Consider the following 25,490-nt stretch of genomic DNA (forward strand, 5'->3'; position numbering starts at 1 on the left):
ACTTCTGAATACTGAAAACCAGTGTGATCTGGACATCCCTGCAGGTCGTGACTTTAAAGGTGAACTCGGTGCACTTTTGAAAAACCTCCTTTGAAAAAGGGAACAAACCATCTATGATTCCAAGGGACAAAAAGCCCTGACTTGGCCTTAAATATAATGATACAGCTAAAGCTTTGTATAAATCTTACATAATATCAGAATATACAGCATATTCTATAAATAAAACACACAGCATATTCTATAAGTAAAACACACACACACACACACACACACACACACACACATACACACACACACACACACACACACACACACACACACACACACACACACACACACACAGTGTGTTCCTTCACCTAAGGAACTGTGGACCTTTGCCCCAACACTGAATGATGTATGTATCTTAGGAGATCATTTAATGAACCCATAAGACCACCAGGAAGGCAAGGAGCAGAAGCCATATTGTTTGTTTTATCTCCCTGATTTGCAGGTTTGTATATTCGTCTGGTGTGAGACCATCTTTCTGGGCTTCAGTGTGCTGAGAGGTCACATTAGCGGGTACAACCGTTTCTTCCTGGCTACATGCAGAGATGTTGATTATTTTTGAGCCCACATCTTGTTTTTGTTTTTTTTTGTTTATCAAAAATACTAATTGCTTTTTTAGTGTTTAAAAAAGATTAAAAGTTAATAGGAGAAACTAAATAAACAGAATGCAATTGCACAGGCTATGTGAGATGTTAATTAATTTGTGACCACCTCTGAGCTAATTAGCAGATATAAAGGGAAAAGGAAAGTTAATGAGGCCTAATGTAACTGACACACTGGGAACACAGAACACTGAGTGTGAACGTGTGAACAACAGAAAGTTCAGGGACCCCTCCCCCACCCCGTATTACCAAACGCTGAAATATCAATACGCCTATGACCTTCTCAGCTTTTAATTTTATACATTTCATTTAAGAATTTTATCTACGAAATGATTGTGCTGGAGCCAGTGGTGGATAAAGCAAAGACATAATGTTCCAGGGTTCCTTTAGCTGAAATTGGGTTAAAAAGAGAAATACCGTATAAACTAACATCATTAGTTTCAGCCTCTGTGTTTAACGAAGTCCATCTACCTGAAAAGGATAAAAGCTTTGCGAAAGCTCCTCCTTTCTGCTTCGTACATCATGAAAACATATACACAGACTCTGCGTTTGTGCATACTAATACACATCATAACCATTCGGACTTGTTTTTAAAAAATGTTTATTTTACATGTTTTGAAAGGGTTTCCAAAGCTACTCACTTTTTTCTAATCTGGAAATTACACACTTCCCCAAAGAAACTCAGGCGACGTGAGGTCAGGTGCTTCTCCCTTCACTGCCTTCCACTCAAAGCCGCTGAGTCATTTTTCATACCTGCGTGGATGTGTATGCTGAAGCGCTCGTCACCATGCTGCATCGTTTGGGGGTCGTTGTGACATTTAACGCCGTCCCCTCCCACCCCAAGGCGGAGTTCACAGGCGATCTAAACAAGATTACGGGCAGTAATGAATTCGGAAGGCCCGCCAGGGTGTGCGCCGAGGGGGTTGAGGCTGAGAGGAGGGGGGCTAATCAGGTAATTGCGACTTTCATAAACGTGATTTATCCAGGAGGGCAGAGAGCCGGTCGAGGTGAGTTCGACCTGTAAAGACTTCAGTGGATGATACTGCCTGGGGGTGTGTGTGTGTGTGTGTGTGCGTGTGTGTGTGTGTGTGTGGGGCGGGGGGGGGGGGGGGGGTATGTGCCCGTCGTGAGAAGCTAACAGGTCCTAACGAGGTATGGAAGAGGATGTTCCCATGTCTGGATTAGTGTCATATTATATAAATCAGGCATGCAAATGGATGTCCCTGCTCCAATCATTTCTCTGCATCCTGCCATTCATCGGCAAGGGCCAGATGCCCGGCACCACGTGCTCTTGTTTACTAGAGACCGGCAAGCACGGACACTGGGTGGAGGTTCGGGGAGGGAGACCGGCCACTCACATCTCCGGAGCTTGAAGGCTTGTAATGGCCGGTGTCTTTTTGCCTTGCATTGATTTGGTTAAAGTGGTGCAGCAGCTATTAAGTTCGGGGTCGAGGTGCGGAGCGTGTGTGTGTGTGTTTGGGGGGGGTTAGGGGCTAGATGGAGGTTCTGGCTGTGTGAAATCTTTTTATCGGCGAGCGCGGGAGCATCGATCAGAGTTACACAACGTGTCGTTGTCCACCCCACTGGGAGAGCGTGTCTCACCACCACACTCTCTCTCCCCACTGCCTCTCTGGACAAAAACCAGACCTCTCCCATATCAAAGCCGTGAGCCGACGCACTGCCAAGACACGTGCCCAAAACAAGGGCCGGGGCAATTTCGGCACCCGCGCGCGCTTCATCCGATCTACTGTAGACTTCGGCAGGTGTGTCGCCCGGGCTTCTTCTAGGTTCGTCCGCAAATCCGATCGCAAGGGCCTTTTCTTCTCTTTGCTCTGTGTTTACCCCCCCACCCCCACCCACTCCATCTGGCCCAAGTACTGCTCAGCCTTTATAATGGAAAACTATCGCCAGACCTTTTCTTCTGTCGGAGCGGGTCAAAAGGTCGCCGCTGATGTCACTCTCAAAGTAACCAGTGGCAAATGGGTCCTGACGTGTGCTCACTAACGGCAGAATGGGAGCGGACGGCTCTCTCGCCCGGCCGCCTGATAAGGCTGCTCGGGGCAAAGAGAGTGAGAGAAAGACAGACGAGTAGGAGACACGGCGACTGTGTGCCACCATTCCCCTCTTTCTACAAACTGGTCGCGGCAGGTTTTCTTTTTGATCTTCTCTGGGCTTTTGTTGGAAATAAAAATAGCTTCCTTTAGTAATAATTTAAAAATATTATGACCCAAAAGTCATAAAATACTCAATTCAATTAAAATCAATTAAATATATTTACATTTCTGACTGTGAGCACACCTGCTAGGAACGGTTGCCATGCACCTTATATTTCTAAATGTTTGTAATTGTAGCATACGGACTTTTCACTATCAAAAGATAATTTGTGTTACATACCGTGTTCTCAGGTTTGACAGTGTTATTCATGCAAACATTCATAAGAGAGAATCATCAAACAAGCGCTGGTTTTGCCTGCTTAAGGAGTAATGCAGTTATAACCACACTCGGTATAATCATACGTTTTTGAAATGCCCAATAAGAAAAAGCTTGCGCAAATACCCAATATTCCAAACTAATTTAATTAACCAGTGGACAAAACTGACAGATAACTGGGCTCGTCTCGTCTCCGCTCGTCTCGTCTCGTCTCGTCTGCCCTTGTCCGCGTGCAAGACACTGAGTGAGTAGGAGAATGGCATGTTCTGATAGAGTTACACCCTACGAATGGAGTCCATCCAGAGGGGGCTGAAAAATTCATTTTCTGACACGGGTGTCAGCAAGAGCGCCCGATGACAACAAATCTATAGCAACAGCTCAGAAAAAGCAAGGGACAAAGAGAGAGAGCGAGAGAGAGGGAGAGAGAGAGCTCGAGAGAGCGAGAGAGAGAGAGAGAGAGAGAGAGAGAGAGGGGGAGAGAGAGTGAGAGAGAGAGAGAGGGAGAGAGAGAGACCGAGAGAGAGAGAGAGAGAGGGAGAGGGGGAGAGAGAGGGAGGGAGAGAGAGAGAGAGAGAGGGAGAGAGAGGGAGTGAGAGAGAGAGAGAGGGAGAGAGAGAGGGAGAGACACTCCTGACAGTGTGTAAGAAAGAAAGATCACTGCTTAGTGATCAGAGCCTTGCCTTTTCAGCCATCCATAACCCAATTTCATAGCCGTGATTTCACTTTGCCTGCGAGTGACACAGTAATCCTTAAATGACAGACCGAGTGGAAGCTTGGTATGGATGCGTGACAGAACGTGTGACTAGGCCAATACTGCAGGCCTTCTCTGTGCTGACTAGGGAATCACGAGCGATGGTGATTGCACACGCATTGAATTTTCATTTAATACACGATTATCTTTCTATTACCCTCGTCATGCTTTCTCTTTTTGGAGAAATGTACCCATCCCCTGGTGTGCTATACTGTAGTTGTTATTAATAAGCATTAGATTATGATAAGTATTCATAATTTTTTTCCCTGTTTTTTTTTCAGGGAAATAATAAACTTTTAAGAAACTGGAGGATCATAACTCTGTACTCTACGGGTACGGTGAGAAACTCAATGGGCCGATGCGTTTTTAAGACCCCAGAAAGCTATTAGTTAGAAACCACTCTTCATAGCATTGCGCTCTCATTTACCCTCCACCTACACCCAGCTCCTCCAACCCCTTGCCCCTGCGAGACACAAATCTAAAGTCTATAAGCTTTCCTCTGTTAGATTTCCTCAGCGTTAACGTGTCACCTTGTTCCGCCGGGGCAGGATGTGGGGCTAATGCGCCGGCGAGGTTAAGAAAACAACAGCCCTGTCGGTGACGGATCACCCGTCAGACCGCGCACAAAAGTTTAGAAATCTGATCCGGCTGTCATCTCGCTCGTGGTTATGAATCTCTTCCCACTAAGAGCCACGCGCATTCAGGGGCAATGTGGCGGGCCGTCTCTCCTTGCGCTTGTACCACGGATGAGAGAGCAAGCATCCCCAAACCACCGCGAAGAGAAGATAATTATAGGAGAGGAGGAGGGAGAGAGAGAGAGAGAAATAGATGAGGGAACAGCTTTACAATGTAAACAGCTTTGCTCAGCGTAGCCCTCTGTCAGGGGCGAGGTGCGTGCATGCACGATGGTAAAGGTGACGTCTATGCAAGAAAGACGTCTATGGAGAAATACAGTGCAAACTGTGTCACTGTAATCATTGTTACATTACGTAAACATGCAAACAAACAAGTGCTTGATTGACTCGCCTGTACTTACGCCACATTTACACCGCTATGGGACCGGGTACCTCCTCTTCTGCTGGCTGCACGTGAACAGTGCGTTGACCACATCCATCCGACATTAAAAGTTTGCCCGAGCATCATAACATTCTATCTAAACAAGCAGGTGAGCACAATATAGGCCCACAAAAGCTAACCTCTCTAATAAAAATTAGTTTTAATATAAAATGATATATGAATACTTTTATATATTTTATATATTAATACTTTACAAAATGCACCGGCGACACCGACAATTTCTGCAGCTTTTCTCCAGTCGCGTGGATCTGAGTCGTTAATGACAGGTTTGTGAAGAAGGCGAAGATCATAAAAAAATATGCATCAAATATCGAATCCTCTATTAGCTGCAAACTCTTAGACAAGACACGTGTGAAGCCCCCGTGCGGACAGGTGCAGGTGACTGCACGCAAAAGCGAGTGTTTTTCCTCCCTGTGGTCTAAGTTGCATTCTACTACTAGGAAGGGGTGGGGGTGGGTTGGTGTGGGGGGGTTATACCTAACCTCTGCATGAACCACACATAACCTCCTCAGCAGCCCTGCAGTCAAGTGCATTATAGCCGCGAGTAAATGCGGGTCAGCTAAGGAGGATGCGCCCAGGTGCCTTCGTGCGTGACTGAGGCTGCAGCATGGGGGCCTTCCAAGCTATATCCATTACACTTGTTAACCCAATCAGGTCCAATTAGCTCAGGTGTACTCTACTTAAAACCTGTACGCTTTGCCTAAATAGCAAATGAGTTTCAACTGTGCATCTGATGCTAGACTACCGCTAGTGGCTACAGGAGTACTAGAAAGCGCTGTGGTGACATGCCCGATTTAATCAGCATGACGTAGTTCTTCTCATGCATAATGTGCGTGCGCGTTGGCCAAAATAAACTTGCCACCCCGGGATAGAGTACAACAACATCATTCGATATTTTGGCATGCTGCATGTGTACATCTGTGAGAGCAAGCATGAGCGTGAGATTGAGTAGAGACAGACAGTGATACTGACACTCACTCACACACACACACACACACACAGAAAGAGACAGACAAAAAGAGATAGACAGAGATAGCGACAGAAAGAGAGAGAGACACGGAGAGAAAGAGAGAGAGAGAGAGAGAGAGAGAGAGAGAGAGAAAGAGAGGCCAGTGGACTCCTGGCTGGTGTGTGTCTGTGGCCACTGCCGCTGTGCTTCACGGCAGGGGGCTGATGGGACTTTCAGGGCCGTGTGCTAGAAAACACAGCTGCTAACAAACCACTCCACTTCACTGAGGAAGGACACAGATGCCATAAATGACTTGACATGATGGGAGAGGGGAACTCCATTCCAAGCTAAATCACCCATTCAAGCGGGAGCTAACAGGAGGGCAAACTAGAGTGGCGAGACCTTGTGAATCTCAGAAACTCCAGTCCACAGAGACGAAATCCCTTATGGAGAGAGAGAGAGAGAGAGAGAGAGAGAGAGAGAGAGAGAGAGAGAGAGAGAGAGGGAGGGAGGGAGAGAGAGAGAGAGAGAGAGAGAGAGAGAGGGAGAGAGAGAGAGAGAGAGGGAGAGAGGGAGAGAGAGAGAGAGGGAGAGAGAGAGAGAGAGAGAGAGAGAGGGAGAGGGAGGGAGAGAGAGAGGGAGGGAGAGAGAGACAGAGAGAGAGGGAGAGAGGGAGGGAGAGAGAGAGAGAGAGAGGGAGAGAGAGAGGGAGGGAGAGAGAGAGAGAGAGAGAGAGAGAAAGAGGGAGGGAGAGAGAGAGGGAGAGAGGGAGAGAGAGAGAGGGAGAGAGGGAGAGAGAGAGAGAGAAAGAGGGAGAGAGAGAGAGGGAGGGAGAGAGAGAGAGAGAGAGAGGGAGGGAGAGAGAGAGAGAGAGAGAGAGAGAGAGAGGGAGGGAGAGAGAGAGCGAGAGAGAGGGAGAGGGAGGCTTGGAGAGCCGTCATCACAGGGTTCATACACCTGCCAGAGTTCTTTGACTACGTCCCCCCCACCGCACACGTATGTTTATGCGTGTGATCACATCCTATGCAGAAAGCTGTGAAACCACCAGCTGACTCGCTGCCGCCACAGAGGGGCAGATTCTCGCCTGCCTATTAATCCCAACCAATCCCGACCTATTAATCCCGAGCAGGAATTAAACGATCGCTCTCCTGTGGCCCTCGTTTAATAAACGAGGCATAAATCAGCAGTCAGTATGGCTAATTAAACCGAGGCCGAGAGGGGAATCCTCCCCGTCCCCTTTTACCTTGTCTGGCTCTGAAACAGGGCGATCCCTGTTAGTGCTGCTTGACTGTGTTGGTAGGGACGGTGCCATTAGCAGAGCTCCACTGTCGTGAGCGTGGAGTGTGCGCAAGGCCCGGATCAGCAGAGGGCACCTCATTAGACAGCGTTACAAGCGGAATCATTATTAACCTTCCAACGTGGAGCGGCAGAGCAGGTCTTGCGCGTGAGTAGACAGGATCTGACGCTGCAGGGCATCGTGGGACGATGACGCCTCCCGACACCTTGCCTGGATCTCAGACGGCGAATCAGAGTTGTTCTGCAGTTTGGAGCTGACATTCGAAAGATGATAGTGCCTCGAAGATTTCCGTTTTGTTTAGCTCAAATGCATAAACAGAGACTACATTCATAATAAATGCCTACAGAATAGAATATGTAGATTATATTGATGATGGTGTCATTAAGTTAATAACTCTTGTGAATACTTTTAAACTCCTGCCCATGTCGTTATGATAATGATGATTAAATTGTTATTATGATTAACATATGAGTATTATTATTATTGGTAATGTACCATGAAAGTGGGGATGTGTGAAGGGCCTTTTAGCGGTAAGTACCTGTTACGGCTGCTTGGTGTAGATCCCAGCGATTCAGTGAAGGGAATCTGAAATGACCGAGGCTGGCTGAAGGCTGGGACCCATCACAGCCCAGTTCCTCTCTGGCCCTGTGCTGAATAAATGGCCTTCACAGACTTCCCTCCTCATTTTGACACGCTGTCATTGGCACTGTTTTGATCTTAGCCGTGCGTCCCGGGAGGGAGGGGTTCAAATTGGATTTTTCTGAGGGTGAGGAGAGGAAATCACATGGTACTGGTCATGCCCCTTCCCCCAATCTATAACCCCCTGCTGACCAGCGCACATAAACACATGTGCCCACACACACACACACACACACACACACACACACACACACACACACACACACACACACACACACACACACACACACACTTTCACAAAACTTTAGCTTGGGCTTGTTTGTTATGGATAGATGACCATGGTAGTAACACACACACACACACACACACACACACACACACACACACACACACACACACACACACACACACACACACACACACACATACACACACACACTTTCACAAAACTTTAGCTTGGGCTTGTTTGTTATGGATAGATGACCATGGTAGTAACACACACACACACACACACACACACACACACACACACACACACACACACACACACACACACACACACACACACACACACACACACACACGCGGGAAAAAAAAAAATCAGTGGCGCCTCGGAAAACTTTTTTAAAGTCTTTTTCAGCATTTGTTCTGCACACTTACCTACACACACTCGGCGGGGCCGTAGTGACTGGGGTCCCATTTCAGCCTCAGCGTGAGGCCGCTGAGCTCGTCGGCTGTAAAATGAAAGCACCGGAGCGCAGTGTGAAAATGTATTAGCCTCGCTGAGATAAAGGGAGGTCTCAGCCAGCCGTGCACGCCTTCAATGGGAAAATAACGGCCAGACAAATTGTTTTTGGTACATTAAGTACCTGTTACTTTATTTCACAGATGGAAAACAATAACGCGGGATGCGGAGTTCGAAACCGCCATAGTGTGGCAGGACGCGTGGCGTTTTATATAAATATAGTCACAAAGTCTCACGCTTTCTTTATATGCAAAGTCATTTTCTTAAAGACCTTTTTTTGGGAGAGGGGTTAAAAAGAAAAGTCAGCCGATTGACAAATATAGCATATGATGATAAATGACAAAGTGCCTGGCTAGCAGTCAACAGGCTGCTGGGGGAAATCATACGGAATATCCATGTTAATAAAAATGAAATAAAAAGGTGGAATGTTCTCACTCAGTGAACGGAGCGGGGATTTTTCAATTAATAAGCAGCCTGCTGCAGCGGAGCTGCGCAAATTAAATGAGTGTGTCAGATCCGAGATGATTTATCCATCTGGACTGATCTAACGGCTCTCTGGAGGAGCTATGACACCCTGACAAGCCAACAATGGATATGAAAAATGAGCCAATACCACAGCGCTAAATCTGTGAGTTTCAAAGCCAAAGGCGCCCACAGAGTCGTCGCCCCCGCCTCCCCAAAAAAGAGTCGTATAATGAAACGGCCGAATATAAAAATCCCCTCAAGACCGCGGGGCCCGACCACGCCAGATCGCTCAGTGTTTATATGAAGTGAGCGATGGGGACAAATTGGTCAAAGCGGAGCGCGTGGCCGTGCTCCGTTTCTCTGTTTTTGGAGAGCGCGCGGCTTTCCTTCTCAATGAGGTAGTGGGCCAGCTCGCAAGGTTGGGTGTGGACGTCTTGCTCAGCGGCGAAGCTTCAGCGCTAACCCACGTAAAAGGAAAAGCATGACTTTCACACGTACGAACATATTCGCCGCGGAAATGCAGTAAAATAGTGTGGCTCGGTAGGCAACACTTTAAAATAACAGGAACAACCGAAGGCCGCTGGCTTGATGGTTGCTGAGCGTCCATCATGGACAGAGGACCGGCACAGGGACAGTGAGATGGTCATGCTATTTAGGGTTTTTTCCTCTTTATTTTCTTAGCTCTGATGAAAAAGGGTGTTCTCGTTTCTCTGTACTCAGCAGATTTAGAGGAACCAATTACCAGCTCAGTGATGTGGGTTTTCGCAGCCCTGGGGCTCTGCAGTGATGATGCTTGAAAGGGTTAAACTCCATTGCAGTTTTATCCTTTCCATTCCCCTTTCTATGGTTTTCACAAAGCATCTCTTTTGATGGAGGCACAAAAAAAAGCGTGTGTGTATGTGTGTGTGGGGGGTGGGGGGGGGGGGGCGATAAAGAATATGAAAGGCCCATCTTCACAGAACATTAGACATTGCCAAACAACCTGCAGCGATAACCGGATAGATCAAAACTGACAAGTTAAAGTTGATTGCCGAGTGCCTGTTGATAGAGCCATATCTTACGCGGTCTGCGGCCCGCGCCGAACTGCTCTGCCTCGGCCAGAGAGCGGCTCTCGGGCAGATGCCCGGGGCCTCTCCTTCCACGCTCAGGCGCAAAGAAAGGTCTTTTTCTTTTCTCTTCCCCTACACAGGATGAGCTCTATAATAGTTTGGTGATTGTGGCATAATTATGCTTGGAAAAAGTAAATTAGAGACATTGCATTAGGCACTGAACAGACAGACAGACAGACAGACAGACAGACAGACAGATAGACTGCACAACATACAGTGCCATAGCACTGATGGACACAACACAGTCACACAGTGCCATACATTTTACAATACACTCAAATTCCAGGGCAAACATGTTCTTAGTAATCTATGTATTTCCTTCCCTTTCACACACACACACACACACACACACACACACATGCAAGAGCAATTGCCATCTTGCATAAAACATGCACTCAATGTGATTCTTATTTTTTGTAACAACAATGCCCTCCAAGTCAGGGGGACAATATTCAGCAAGGTGAAAATGAATGTAATGCAAGCATCAAACAAGTAAGAGGGACTAAGAGACACCCAGACCCGGCGGAGGACCGACGGACAGCGTGAGGGTGGGACAGGGCTGTGCTCTGGACATGTTTGCACTGCACGCTTGTTCCACATCCTGTCGAATTTGTGTATGAACAGGTAGAGGGAGTTTCGGAAAGGCGTTTAATGCTCCCTGACAGACCAAGGACAAGAGGGGGGGGGGGGGGGGCATGGAGATGGAGACATAGATGGACAGAAAGAGAGAGAGAGAGAGAGAGAGAGAGAGAGAGAGAGAGAGAGAGAGAGAGAGAGAGAGAGCGAGCGAAGGATAGAGAAAGTGAGAGAGAGAGGGATTGAGAGAGAAGGAGGGAGAGAGGGAGTGAGAGTGAGAGAGGGAAAGAAAGAAAAAGTGAGAGAGAGAGGGATTGAGAGAGAAGGAGGGAGAGAGCGAGAAAGCCTGATGGGAAGTCCAGACCGCTCGAGTGGGCGAGAGGCGGAGTGCAGGCAGCCAGCACGCTGTGATTGAATGATCCTATTCGTGGGCCTCTTCTTAGGCAGCGGGCAGCGGGCGTATGAAGATTGATACAGAAGTGCTCGCCTCGCTTTGCCGGATCATCAGACGGATTGATATTGTGCTCCCTCTCCGGATGAAGACGAAGTAAGTGTTATCATACTCAATACAAGGCCCTGTCAGGGCCTGGAAAACCGGGCCGCGTCGCCGGTCACGGGAGCGTTGCGCCAGCTGTCACGCGGATTTATCGGCTAGACGGAGAGCTGTCTGCTAGGCGGGGGCGGGTGGGGGTTGCTGGTGAAAGCACAGGGCCGGAGCGGACAGCTCCACACTGCAGACTGAATTACAAAGCCATCGGGCGAGGTGTCATCTGTCCGTATTTCATCACGGCCCGTGCTCCGGCACAAGAGCAGGAAGAAAACACGTCCTCTAATTCATATCCCATTACAGGAAGAGTAGTGCTGAAGAACAATCCTGTAGAGATTTACTCTGGAAGTTGAGGACCATGCCACGGATATTTACTACTGCACATGCGGAATATATGTCACGCACTCTGCCTCTGAGGCCCCGGCACTGCACGGCCTCATCCTCTGTCCCTGAAGACGTAAAGAAGACCGAGACTCTTCTCTGTCCTGGCACCCAGGTGGTGGAATGAACTTCCCTGGGCTGTCTGCACAGTCACTGGCTGTCTTCAAACAAAGAGTGAAGACTCACCTCTTCACTGAGTCACTAAGCACTTAAATATGAACTTAAACAATCTTTAACTGTCTTCTTTTCCACTCCAGTCAGGGCCTTGGTGTTCTCAACTCTGAGCTATCCGTTGTCATATAAGGGTAAATATCTGATAAAGACTGCAAAGCACTTCTGTAAGCCGATCTAGACAAAGGCGTCTGCCAAATGGTGTAAATATGAAAGTTAAATGTAATACATTTTAGCAGTTATATTTAATATTCAGTCACTCACTGAATTTTTAATTTTTTTTCCAAATCACTCTAACTGGCTTCCTGGTTTGTGAAGACTCCATGCAGTTTGTCTAATCAGCAAAGCTGCAGAACACAGCGGCGGAGTTATCGTGAGGGTTGGCACCTGATTCTGGAAACCCTTCAGAAAGGCATAGAAGGACATGCCAAATATGATGGAATACAAGTCACAGTTTCAGGAAATATGAAAACTTACTGGAAAACAAATAAATAGAGTGTGTAAACAACCCTGAGTGATTAGACTATAGCAATAAAATTTGACCGGGTTTCCCTGGAAGTGTGTGTGTGTGTGTGTGTGTGTGTCTAAGTGTCTGTGCATGGGTTTGTATATATGTGTGTCAGTACATTTCTTTGCGTATGCGTGCGTGTGTGTGTGTATGTGTGCATGGGTTTGTATGTATGTGTGTCTGTACATTTCATTGCATATGTGTGTGTGCGTGTGTGTATATGTGTGCATGGGTTTGTATTTATGCGTGTCTGTACATTTCATTGCATATGCATGCGTGCATGTGTGTGTGTGTGTGTGTAACACTAGCCCCGTAAAGCAGATGATAACATTCTCTGCTTCTGTCTGACATTATGGCCCCATGCCTGCGTGAGCTGGAGACGTGAGCCTCTCTGATATAAGTATGTGCTTGTCTCTATGGGGAGGCTTTATGGCCACCGTAAAGCTGCCAGTCATGTTTGAATGCTGCCCTACAACCCCCACCCCCCCACCGTGTCCCTCCCAACGCCTTTACTCCACCTCCCCCCACGCGATCTCTCCCAGTAAAAGCTCCGTCTGGAAAAACATGCACAACCCCTGTGCAAGCACTTACACACACTTCTCTCTCCATCCATCATTTTAAATGTCCTCCACGGAGCAGGAATGAAAACGTCAGTCTTCGTCGTAGTTTGGGGCTTCTTGTAAGGGTCTGCAAAGTTAGGCAGAGGGACAGGCGTACACGGATCGGTTTTGATGGAGATATTTTTCAAAACGGGAGAGAAAAAGCAGACAGGTGGAGGAATTCCTGTCCCATATGAGCAGTGAGTTACCGGGTTGCACCAAAGGTCCAGTGGCTCATTAATAGAGAGGTCATGTGCTTTAAATGTTATCTCTTGCATTTGCAAACTTCAAGTGGCCAGAGAGACCAGCAGTTCACGGTGAGGACTCTCAAGTACACACACAGTAAGCACATACACACACACACACACACACACACACACACACACACACACACACAAAGCTTGTTTTCTCCAACTGGGTGGTATCGGTGTGTAGACAGCATGGAGCTACATGGGTGCAGTGTTGGTTATGATGTGACCCTGTCAAATCAGTGACCCAGAAGAGTGACAGGGTGATTGGTTCGATGTCACCTCCTCCTGGGGAGAGGGGAGTTGGGGGAAGGGTCAGCATCTGGGTCCCGCCTGTGTTCCAGCTCTCTGTCAGCACGATCTGTCCCCCATTTAGCCTGTGTCACGACTACTTTGGCCCATGATGAGCTGACATCTAACGCAGGCTTAACACACGGACCTGCTGAGAAGATCTATGACAGACAGGGGCCATCGCCTCTCACCACACACACACACACACACACACACACACACACACACACACACACAGTCCATTCCCTAGGCATTTCCAGCACCACATAATTCAATACTGACTGAACATACAGAACCGTGATGCGTACCGCAACCTCACAAAAAAGCATAATAACGCCATAATATCAATCTATAGTTTAGCTTGACGGCCCTTGAGGAGATGAAGCCAGCAACGGCAGCTTCCAGCCGTAGCGACTGCCCCCTTGTGAGGCCTGGCGCCCCCAATCCCTGCCCACCGCCTTGTGTAAACGGACCCGGCCGGCTGAATTAGCGTCATAAAACCATAACCGCTTGGCCATAAAACATTACGCATGCCGTGACGTTTTATGATTTACAGCGTGAAGCATACGATCGGGAGGGGTCGGCAAAGTCTCTGGGACGATCCTGAGACGATTTTAATTGTGGTTTGATTACTGTAGCCATTTTGCCAAATGATAAACTGGACCTACACTCTAGCATGCCACAGAGAGAGTCTTTAATATGACAATTAAGTGTCTGTATTATAGTTTATTGCCCTTCTCTCTCTCTCTCTCTCTCTCTCTCTCTCTCTCATTCTCTCCTTCATCCTCTCTCCCTCTTTCTCTCAGATCACTTCATCAGTACAGTGTAGCTTTTGTGGAGATTAAATTGAGAGCCTGGTTCTCACCATCCCCGAGCACTTTCTCATGGTTTATGACACAAACTAAGTCACTTTTATGCTGCTATTGATCCCCACCCCAATGTTACTCCACTCTTTTGTGAGCCTGCTGGAGTTCTCTCTGCTGAGTTCTTCTCCAGGCAGTCGTCCCTGGTGACCTTCAGTGTGTTTAAAACGAAGGGGGCGGGTGCGGTGTGTGCGTGTGGTGTGTGTGTGTGTGTGTGTGTGTGTGTGTGTGTGTTGATCGCGATTCCATTTGGCCCAGGGCAGGCAGAAATGACACACGGTAGTGACCAGAAGGTGGCAGGTTGAACTCCACTAATCGCCCTATCTGCCTTCCAGCCACAGCTTGTGTGTGTGTGTGTGTGTGTGTGTGTGTCTAAGTTGAGCTCATGACAAGTGAGGATGAAAAAAAGCATGTGTTTCAGTGTTTGTGTCGTTTCTATGAGCAAAACTTTCTCATGATGTGTTTAGTGACCAAACTATGAGACTGTCATAAGGAAGTGGGTGTGGAGCCCGAATAAATGACAAATTAGTGCTTACTGTCCTCAACTCAATGAAGAGGTTAACAGGAACATGCATAGCGCTGTCTCTCATACACACACCCACACACACACACGTTTACACACAAATGGATGCACTGGAGTGAGAGGAAGTCTGTGGCATGCTCCCAACTACATGGAAGTGAGAGAGCACACACACTTACACACACTTACACACGCACACACATTGCAAAGTCAAGAGATCACAGATCACCAGCCTACAGAGAGGAACTGCGGATAGTCTGCGACCTCTGACCCAAACTTAGCATTGTGCTCAGAGTACACTTACAGTAAGAGGGAGAAGACACAGAATGGTGCATAACAAATCGGCCCAGGCAGCCCTGAACCAACCACCATAAAGGGTGGGTGTGGGGGTGTGGGTGAGGGTGGAGGTGGAGGTGGAGGTGAGGGTGCTCCTCACTGGCCCTCCATGGTCCTCACATCAGCATAGAGAGCAGTTGGGAAAGGAGAAACAGAGCTTTTATAAGAAAGAAGTCTGAATGGTGTGTGTGTGTGTGTGTGTGTGTGTGTTTCTGTGAAGAGCATTTCTGATGTTTTGTTTAACTGCTTAACTCATGTTTATGTGTTTCATGTGATACATCATTCTCTCCCTCTCCCTCTCTCTCTCCATCTCCCTCTCTCCCTCTCCCTCTCTCTCTCCCTCTCCCTCTCTCTCTCTCTCCCTCTCCCTCTCTCCCTCACTCTCTGAGCTCCTGCCTCTGCTGTGGACAGCCCTTCACATTATGAAGTGGATTGGCGCGGAGCAGCTGTCGGCGTTCCCCTCGTCCCCTCTCTCTCCGGCCGCCGCCTCTAACAGCCCTATGATGGATTAGGAATTGTCACCTGGGACGCTTGTCACTTGCTTACAAGACGCCCATCCCTCATCTCCCAGCGCAGGGGTCCGAATCTAGCCGAGCGCCCCCCCTTCCCTCCCTGACAACCAATACCGCGCGGTATAATGCATCGCCATGGCATTGCTTGTTGCCGGGTGGAGCTCCGACGCATTCATCATGTTTTAATGCGTTATTACATCGCGTAAGAACCTCGTCCATGTCTGCCTTGGTCAGGTTCGAGACAGGAGAGCCACGTCTGCTCTCCCAGGCCCGGTGGGGAACTCACTCCGGTTGCAAAACAACATCTCACTGCGTGCGCCTGGTGTTTGCACTCACATGTACACAAATATTGCATACACATGCACACATGTCTGTTTTTCTTTTGTAAATGACAAAGTAGTCAGTTCAGACTGAAACGTCCAAACCGAAGTATCCCTGTAGCCTCAGCAGTGCACCACTACATAAAAATAATTTTAAAATTGCACAATAATATATGTGAGAGATTTTCTCAGCTTTGTACTCCAAATATATAAAAATATATGTTAGAGTTCTGTTCATTTTGAGATGGGTGGTTTTACTTTTCATGAACTGCTGTTTTACTTTTTGGTGACCTTTTGTTGAGTTTCATGATTTCTCAAAACGACTTTTACAGAAACGGACTTACCAAACGTTTTCCGCTTAGCTCAACACTTAGCGCCTCACTACTGAGAAATACTCTGGAACTTGTGTGACATCTTCGGTTTTCTCTCCGTCCCAGTGTGGTCCTGACCAGTACTGTCCCCGTCCCTGACCCAGTGCTGTGCAAATCAGTACTGTCACTGTCCGAGTACTCTCCAGACCAGTACTGTCCCCGTCCCAGTGCGGTCTATACCAGTACTATCCCTGTCCTGCGGCTGTCCTCACCAGTGTGCCTAGGTCAACTCACGGTTCTAATGAGGCAATGGATGAGCTCAGACGATGGGGTCACAAGGCTCTTGCTGTATAGAGCAGTATGAGGAAGTGTGTGTGTGTGTGTGTGTGTGTGTGTGTGCGCACGCGCGCGTGTTTGGCTCTGCGTACACACATGCGGGCACGTCATGGTCTGAAACTCAGCGTCTTCCGTTGCCACGCAGCATGCACTGGGGTGAGCTACGGCTCCGCCGCTGCTCCCCGTGCGGCTCTTCCCTGAGCCGTAATGGCTTCCTATCAGGCCTAATGGGTCTCAGCCAGCTTCTGCACACAGCGGCCCAGCTCGGCGGCGGGGATGTGTGTGTGTGGGCCGGGTGTCGTACAGCAAGCATATTGTCATTAAATTAATCCCCCCCTCCCCCCGAACGCTCCCTGGCTGGTGGCAGAAATGGCTGCATGAGAGCGATCATAATTGGCTCGGAACACATGTGTAATTGCCTTCGGCTGCGGTTCCCGTACAGTTGACATTGTTCGGCGGCGGCGAGGTGATCGGCCATTTGAATACGCAGCTTGTTTTTTCTTTTTCTCCCCCCCCCACCCCCCCTCTTTGGCGGGTGGTAATTGAAATATGCTACGTGTGAATGGGAGATTACATTACGAGCGGCAGATAATCACCTGACAGGGGAGTAATTGAGTCTGCAATCTGCCACCGCATCGGAGAGAGCTCGGGGGAAAGCGCAGGAGACGGGCATTGGGCGGGGAGCGCGCGCGCTGTGTGTGTGTGTGTGTGTGTGTGTGGTATGAGGATCGCCACTCTTGGCTCGCATTCTCTCAGAGAAAGCGTGCCAACCAGGCATTCCGTAGCTCGCTCGCTCTCCCTCTCTCTCTCTTTCTCTCATTCCTTTTTTGTTTGTTTCTTCTTTGTCTGTGTACGTATACCCTTTCTCTCCCTCTCTCTTTTTCCTGTCTCTATCATTTTTTCTTATCTTCTTTCTCTCTCCCTCTGTCTGAGTGGCTACGTGAGAGGCCACTTCTCCAAGAAGAGCTAGCAGATGGCTGCTCGTTGATCCTTCATTTCATTTTCATAATCATTCATATTCATGTCTCCTGGGCCATATCCGATAGCCGATTGGCTCACTCGCACTTTGGATGCTCCATACCGAGGGCCCCATTCAAATGAGCCTGCTCCAACGATCATCACCATGTTTGCCATATTGCCATCTGATGGTTGGAGCGCTGTTATGTAGGTCTTCCAGCTTATCAGAGAAAAGTTTGTGCTCTCTCCCGTTTTGGGATTCGTTCCCCCTGTGGTACTACGGCCGTTAAAACGCCCCAGCTGTGGGGGGTTGGATCTCTCTTCTTTATGGCCAGCGCATCGTGTTCATGCAGAGGAAGAGGCCGTCTTAACTGTTATTTGGTCTGAGATCAAAGCAGAAGTGTCACACCAATGGAGATAACAGGGTGGGCGCAAACAGTCCCGTCTAACCCTGGATTAATCCATGATCGGCTCTGATAGGTGTGTGGAATTCTGCGCCTCAGTAGGTTTGGATAGTATTAATACAATGCGCAATACGCATGGAGGAAGGACGAGAGGGAAAGAGAGAGAGAGCGAGAGTGAGTGAGAGAGAGAGAGACCACACAGAAGGATGAACCGCACAGTGGATAAGTAATAATGCAGCTTGTAACTGGTAGGTAAAAACCAAGTGAGGCAAATTAATCTTTTTTTTTCTTCTTCTCATGATTATCTCACATTTATGCTTAGGTGCAGTCTGTGGTTCCTGATAATATGCAATTAAAAATAAAGATCATTTAAAGTTATTGGTGTCTGCCTAATTACTATAACTTTGCCCTTGTAATGAGCGAGCTTGCCTATCGATCGAGGCCAAATCTCCCCTTCCACTTGAAAAAAGCAGGTAGTTACTTTGTGTTAAATCATTAATATAGTAATGATTTTTCCAGAACACTCTCAATTAAGAGCAAAACAGGAAATGACCCTGGGGAGTGGAAGCTGGGGCTGTCGAGAGTACGATGGTCTGGATGTGTCCGCTGGACTCGCGCGAGGTCAACGTCCAGCTGTCTCGGGCTGCAGGACACACATGACCGTGCAGGACAACACAGCCCTGCTCAAAAGCTCGCCCATGCTGCAGCTGTAGGTGAGAGAATCATTCTGTATGTGTGTGAGTGGGAGAGAGAGAGAAAGAGAGAGAGAGAGAGAGAGAATAAGGTAGACAAAGGACAATATCAACTCATGGGTGTTTTTGAATCTCACAACACACTCGCAAACACACATCGAAGTTCCCCGCTCGGCCCGAAGCAGCGCAATGCCATCGGATCATTTGTAACACCATTATTCCAGCACCTGCGAGACACTTCGGCCTCAGTTTCCTTTCCGACGGACTCGGAACAGGCAGCTAATGTGTGCAACGGGGCCCTTCACACCGCTGCCAGCCAGCTCCGTGCTTTGTGCCCGGGCCAAGTGGCCATGCCAACACACACTCCTTCACCGTAGCATTCTTGTCACAATCTCCCATTTTCTCCCCCTTGCTTTTGGACGCGCTACTGCACACGCGCTTAGTTTCACACACACACACACACACACACACACACACAGCCACAAATGTGTACACACACACACACACACACACATAAGCTTATACAGCGTCAATCACACACACACACACACACACACACACACACACACACACACACACACACACGCGCACACACAGCCACAAATGTGTACATACACACACACACACACACACACACACACACACTCCTCCTTCACTCCTCATAACATTCACCACAGCAGAGCGACCAGCGGGGTTCGAACAAAGAGACCTTTTACCAAGGGAGAAATTCGTTATAGTCTCCATAACCACAGTTTACTGCAGGTCTCTTTTGAAACGCTTGACATTTCCTCACGTCCTGTCTCAGATACATTCACAGGGTGAGATGCGTCATCTTTCTTTGACTTTATCACATAACAAGGCATTTTCTACTTGTTTAATGTCATCGCCTAGGTAACCCGGAGGTCCGGGGCAACAATGCCAAAACAGTAGGTTTGTCAGAGAAGCGGGCAAAGGAGAAGTTTAAATCTCGTCTGAATCAGGTCGATATTTCATATGCATATGAGGCTCCGCGGCTCGCTTTCTCATGCCGGGCGGACTGATCCCAGAGGGCCCGGGTGCCGTTTGGGTTTGGGCCGGAGCCCTCTGCCCATGCCAGCTCCTAATCGCAGCGGCCACGCTGCGCCGGTGTAGCTCCGGTCGTGGCCCCCAGAACGTCCGTTCAGGACATGACAGAGCAACAAACTGCAGCAAAGATCTGTGTTTTTAATTTGGGAAGATATACATATATGATAAAATTAACTGAAAGGTTTTTTTTAAGTCTCCTTTTTTGGCCTAACCTTTTAATAAAGCTGTTTTGGTGCTTCCCTGGCCAGCGAACCCCTTCGGGTAGATTTAACCTCTGGAAGCCGCTGTCTGGATGGCCTGATTTATGACCCATCAATCCCGGGCAAAAGGGAAAGTCACATAGTTATCAAAAGCGTAAAATTCCCATCACTTTAGGTGCCAGCGCAGACACGAGGGGACGACACATGCATTCATAAAGGCAGTGAGGGGCGTAAATCAAGGGGGTCTCCCGCAGGGGCTGGGGGTTGACGGGGCAGAGATGCCCGGCAGGCCGCGCTGGGCTGCCAGTTTGATTAAATAAGGCGAATTGGGTATTTCCTGACAACAACAACAAAAAAAGCCAAAGCAAAAGCTGAGAGATCGTTGTGATCTACGGCCACGTCAGGAGGACCTGCCTCCATGGTGTGCTGACGGTTTATACATTTATTTATTTGTTTATCCCCCCCTACAGATCAATCTCAGCCCGCGTTGGGTGTGTAAGTGGGTGTATCCGAGGACTTTTGACTGCCCCGCTCTGAGATCGTTTCATAAAATGAATACTGACCCGGGATGAAATTTCTCAGGTGTCTGGTTTTTTTTGTTTTTTTGGTTTTTTTTTAAAAACTTTTTAAGAAGCAATACTGATCCAGCATTAGTTCAGGTTAGGCTGCAGTCCCAGGAGGTCCTGTGTGCGGAGCACCTGCTGGAGGTCAGAAGCAGGCGTCGGGTCAGGGCCCAGATGCGAAGATTCGTTCAAGGGATTGAGAGAGTGACAGAGAACCCCCCCCGGACCTCCGTTACATTGGCCGTCTCCACCCACCCCGACTCCGTCCGGCAGGACTCAGCCAATGGACACGAGATTGGCGCGTGGGGTTACCACGGCGTTTATGAGCTCTCGCCTCTCCTGGCCATGGGCCATTCGGATGGGAGCCGCATGTCTCGCGCTCCGAAGCGGCCCGTCTGACGCGAGCCCTTCAGATGCGGCTGCGGGCGAGAGAGGCCAAACCCTGGGGAGAAGGGTTCAAGACCTCTCACCTCATCCATCACGCTGTGATTGACATGGGAAGCCAGCCAGTGACAAGCTAGCTCTTTGGGGCGGGGCCAGGAATGTGGCAGCAGATGGAACCTATTGGTTCGTATATGGTTATATGGTAATAAGTTTGCACTGGAGAGATATTTAACGACCCCTGTTACGATTGGCACACAGAACCATGGCCTCGTAAACACTCACTTGTGTAGACCACTGCTTATGAGCTATCTGGACCATACGATCGTCGAGTGTTTATATTTTTATGAGAAAGCCACCATTCCAGTTCTTGGTCTCGCCGAGCTGACTCATGTCAGCAAAGAGTGTGATCTTGGACAGAAAGTTTTTTTTGGGGGGTGGAGGATGGGTGGAGGCACTGTCGTGATGGGTGAACTGAAGGAGGAATGAACCTGCTGATCACAGGGCTTGTGGCGGACGACCCGGCAGCCCGTGGCTCATCGCCACCCCGCCGGGCAACTCACTCCACACCCCAGTGAAACAGCAGAGCCAAACCCATTCGTCTTTCCAGTCTGCCACTGGAAGGAGGGACGTTTGGGAGTACGTTTGCCAGTGTGTGAGTTTCGCAGAGTGTTTGCGAGTTTGTTTCATTTAGCTGGAGAGCGTCAGTTCTCTGGGGGGTGGTGCAGGGAGAGGTGGAGGGGGAGAGAGAGAAAATGTTGAAATGAAAGAGAATGAATGAGACAAAGAGAGAGAGAGAGAGAGAGAGAGAGAGAGAACTGGTGCAGGATAGTTCTCTCTTACTATAGAACATAGACCAAGGTCAAATTAATTCATGCTAACTAATCATCATAGGAAAGTAATTAACAACTAATTAACAAATCCATCAACATACCCACTGTGTAGATTTAACGACACTACTGATGTATGAAAGGTGTGATGTGTATGACAGCAGTCTCTCCCGAAACGTGCCTATTAGGGACGTGTCAAAACAACCCTACTTCCTGTTGCGTTCTTTAGTGTCCGACTGTGCTCACATGTCTGTTTTGTTGTATAACTATATCTGTATAACTTGGTCTAGACGCTACTTACACATATTTTTGGTTTATGCGGAGCCGGTGAAAGCTCCGTGTTTAGGGAAGTTCACCAGTGTTCCTTCCTATTGGACGAGGCCAGAAGGCTCGCCAGATATAGCGCCGACGGACACGCGCACGGGAGGAGCGCCGACGGACACGCGCACAGGAGGTGCGCCGCGTGCCGATCGCTGCTGATGGTCTGACGTAAGATGTTTTCTTTCGGACTTGCTGGTCGTTACAGCGGTTCGCCCGAGACGGTGCTTTTGACGGTTGTTTGTTTCGTTTCGTGCAGTGAGGAGCGTGTCTCGGGGCCGCGCCACAACAGCGCAGCGATGAAAACACGCCCTCGACGTGCTTCCTCACTTCCGCGACAACAAGCAAGCGCGCGCGCGCGCACGCGCGAGTCCACGGGGACGTTCACGTCGGCGCAGACGCGCTCAGAGGACAGCGCGCGAGTCTTCAAAGCAGAGGCGAGAAGGCTGGGAGGGGAGCTTTTCCGCCGCGCATGCGTCTTGTGACGAGAGACTCGGCTGTCCCCCAAATAACTAATTCCGTTAAACGACAACATTTGCAACTTTATTAGGAAAATATCTAGGATATTTGTATTTGAGTTCTAAGTAACAATAAAGGTTACAAAACTGCTGATTTACACAAACGCAAGAAGGAATGATTGCAACACCAGTGCGTTTATTCTGCGGAACGCGTTCTACCCGTCGGATCACATGACTCTACACCTACGACAGATGAGCCATTCCAGGGACACACCCAGCCATTCCAGGGACACACCCAGCCACGCCAGGGACACACAGCGGCCTGCACCGGTTGTGATGGACTCTGCGTGGCTGGACACCCTGCCATATGCCACCCGTGAGAAATGAATGGGCCTCATTTACGCTGGCCTGCCTGGGACTGGCTGTGGCATGCACACTCTGACACAAACAGATGAGCCTACACATACGGCAGCCACGGCGGACAGCGCAGCAACGCACACCACCACGTGTCATCTCTGTTACGGCAGGCTCCGTGTAAAAGGTGACAGATGTGAGACGTCACCGTGCGAGCCCAGTTCGAGCAGAGGCTGTCTGACCGCTTCCCTTTCATCTCAGTGACAGATTAGCTCAGGGCGCGGGAGGCAGGCTGGCTGCCCTTGAAGGAACTTGGTCCTGTTTGCACACGCACATTTGTGTCCGTGTGTTTGCAGGTGTGTGTTTGCAGCTGTTTGTGTGTGTGTGTGTGTGTGTGTGTGTGTGTGCGCGTGTGATGATAGCAGATGATTAAGGAGCAGACGCTCTGTTGACATGAGATACTAATGAGGATGAAATGAGAAGGTCAGGGCTGGTCTCGAGATGTGCCGCCCCCCTCTTCAGGACAGCCAGCTAATCCCCTACTTAATCGCCCCTGCCATGGCGCGCACACACACACACACACTCATCAGCACCCTGCATCCTCATAATTGCAGTAATTAGCAACACAACAAGTTCATCTCAGCCACCGGCCGGCTGTTATGATTAGTGTTAGTCTCTGTCGGTCTCTCTCTCTCTCTCTCTCTGGACTTTGCCACCTCTCACCACATTAGTGCATCAACATGGGGCTTTAGCACACACACACACACACACACACACACACACACATCAGGTTTTGCCATACCATGCTTTAAAACTAGAATTACAAAAAGAAGCTATGTAGTACACAGAAATGAGTATTTTTATAATGATGTCTATGTCCAGTAATGTGTGTGTGTGCGCGTGTCTGTGTGTCCAGTGATGACAGGGGTTAGTGCTTCGGAAGATGGCTTTGGGTCTCTATCAGTGAGGTGACCCAGTGACCCTGTAGCTATGGGAAGCACTTTACTCAGTGGGTGTAATCCCTCAGCCAGAGTGGGCGCGCCTGCGCTGACAGGCAGGGAGGTGAGGGGTGCAAGCCAAGGAAAAACCGTCTGAAAAGATGAGTGCTCTCTCTCTTTCAGCAGCTCACGATGCTGATCATCACTGCCTCGCTATCTGTTACTGTCTCTCTCTCTCTCTCTCTCACACACACACACACACACACACACACACAGTTGTCATTTTTCCTAACTGCTCACAGGAAGATAAGGGTTTGCGAGTGTCAGGAAGGTCAGGAATGGATGAATGAGTGTGTGAGAGTGTGGGGGTGTGTGGGTGTGTGTTTGTATGTGTTATGTGTGTGTCTGTGTGTGTCTGTGTGTGTGTGTGTGTGAGTTCATTTCAGCATTGCCTGCTCCTGTGTGTTCCAGTTAGTGCAATGTAAATGATGTGTATATATGATAAACAAAATTTTGTGGCTCACTAGTGCAAAGCAAAGAAAACGTGTTTGTGTGTGAGTAAGACAGAGGAAGAGGGGGAAATAGAGTGAGTGTGTGTGTGTGTGTGTGTGTGTCAGAAAAATGAGGCTGCCAGTGCTTAATTGAGCATACCAATTCCTAATGTGTCAGGCAGTGGCCCTGCAGATGAGGGATGACACTTTTTAATGCTGCATTGTGCCTTTGTTTCTCGCAGGAGAGTAATGAGGGAGGCGGCTCACCGGGGTCGGGCGTGCATGTACGCGCGCGCCCTCCCCATTCACAAAACACCCGGCGAATCCCCGCGAGAGCGCCCCCGGGCAAGCTCGCGCAACCCGCTCATCGCGCCCCCCGCCTTCTCTGCCTACCACATGAAAACTACGACTGTATTATCGCAAGATGGCCTTTTATTTAATTTTGGACTCATTCGTCCTTTCTCCCGTTCGGGTTGCCGGCTAACGGGTCGCGGGTCCTGACGACACGCGACAGGACACCAAGCTTTGGCCGCGAAATTTCCGACACGTTTAAATCCGAGCTTCTTACATCAGAGCTGAACTTCATCTGCAGTTACAGGGTCTGCTAGTAGGCCAGTGGGTGGGAGGACCATAGCCCGCCCCCTCGCCCGCGCCCGGCCCCCCGACCCTGGTCGCGCGGAGACCTGCTAGCTCCCGCGCCCCCTTCAAGGTGCTCCGTGACCATATGCTCTCTCACAGGGGAGGCGCGGCGTCAAGGGCGAGTCACGGTGCCCTTCATCCAGGTGGGCCACAGCGCCGCGTCGCTGGGCCGCAGCCAGGCGGCCGGGCGGCAGGCCGGGCGGGCATGCGAGCGCATGGAGAGATCACCGGGGCGGCCCACGCCGGAGTCCGTGCCGTGCCAGGCCTCGGCGAGCGTCTGGCACCACCGGCTCACGGGCTATTTATAACCGCACTCTGTTCTCTCCTCTGAAATATGGGCACAATATCGGGTTAATTAGGGCTCTGTTTAATATCGGCTTAATTGGCGGCGCTTTTAATGTGGGCTTAATTAGGGATCCTTTCACGAGGACAGAGGCCAGGTGGCTAAATGATGCTCGGACATCGGCACAAAGTTCTCAAGAGTTCTGCGCTGAATAGTCTCACTGCTGCGGGAGTCCTGAACGCTTAGGGCAGAAAAGTGTGAAGACCATCACGGAGAGAGCAGACTCAGG

At 49.3% G+C, this 25,490-nt stretch overlaps 1 long non-coding RNA gene across 1 annotated transcript in view; it reads right to left on the bottom strand.

Annotated features, from left to right (window-relative positions):
- Positions 1–1,275: 1,275 nt before the first annotated feature.
- Positions 1,276–25,490, bottom strand: part of LOC118241762 — an 81,836-nt gene continuing 57,621 nt past the window's right edge. The window contains exons 3-6 of the long non-coding RNA XR_004776350.1: positions 8,451–8,524; positions 7,690–7,911; positions 7,265–7,404; positions 1,276–1,509 (exon numbers count right to left, since the gene is read on the bottom strand). This is a non-coding gene — a long non-coding RNA (uncharacterized LOC118241762). The remainder of the gene's footprint in view (positions 1,510–7,264; positions 7,405–7,689; positions 7,912–8,450; positions 8,525–25,490) is intronic.

The sequence above is a fragment of the Electrophorus electricus genome, chromosome 7 (assembly GCF_013358815.1).
Source record: "Electrophorus electricus isolate fEleEle1 chromosome 7, fEleEle1.pri, whole genome shotgun sequence".
In the NCBI taxonomy this organism is placed as follows: Eukaryota; Metazoa; Chordata; class Actinopteri; order Gymnotiformes; family Gymnotidae; genus Electrophorus; species Electrophorus electricus.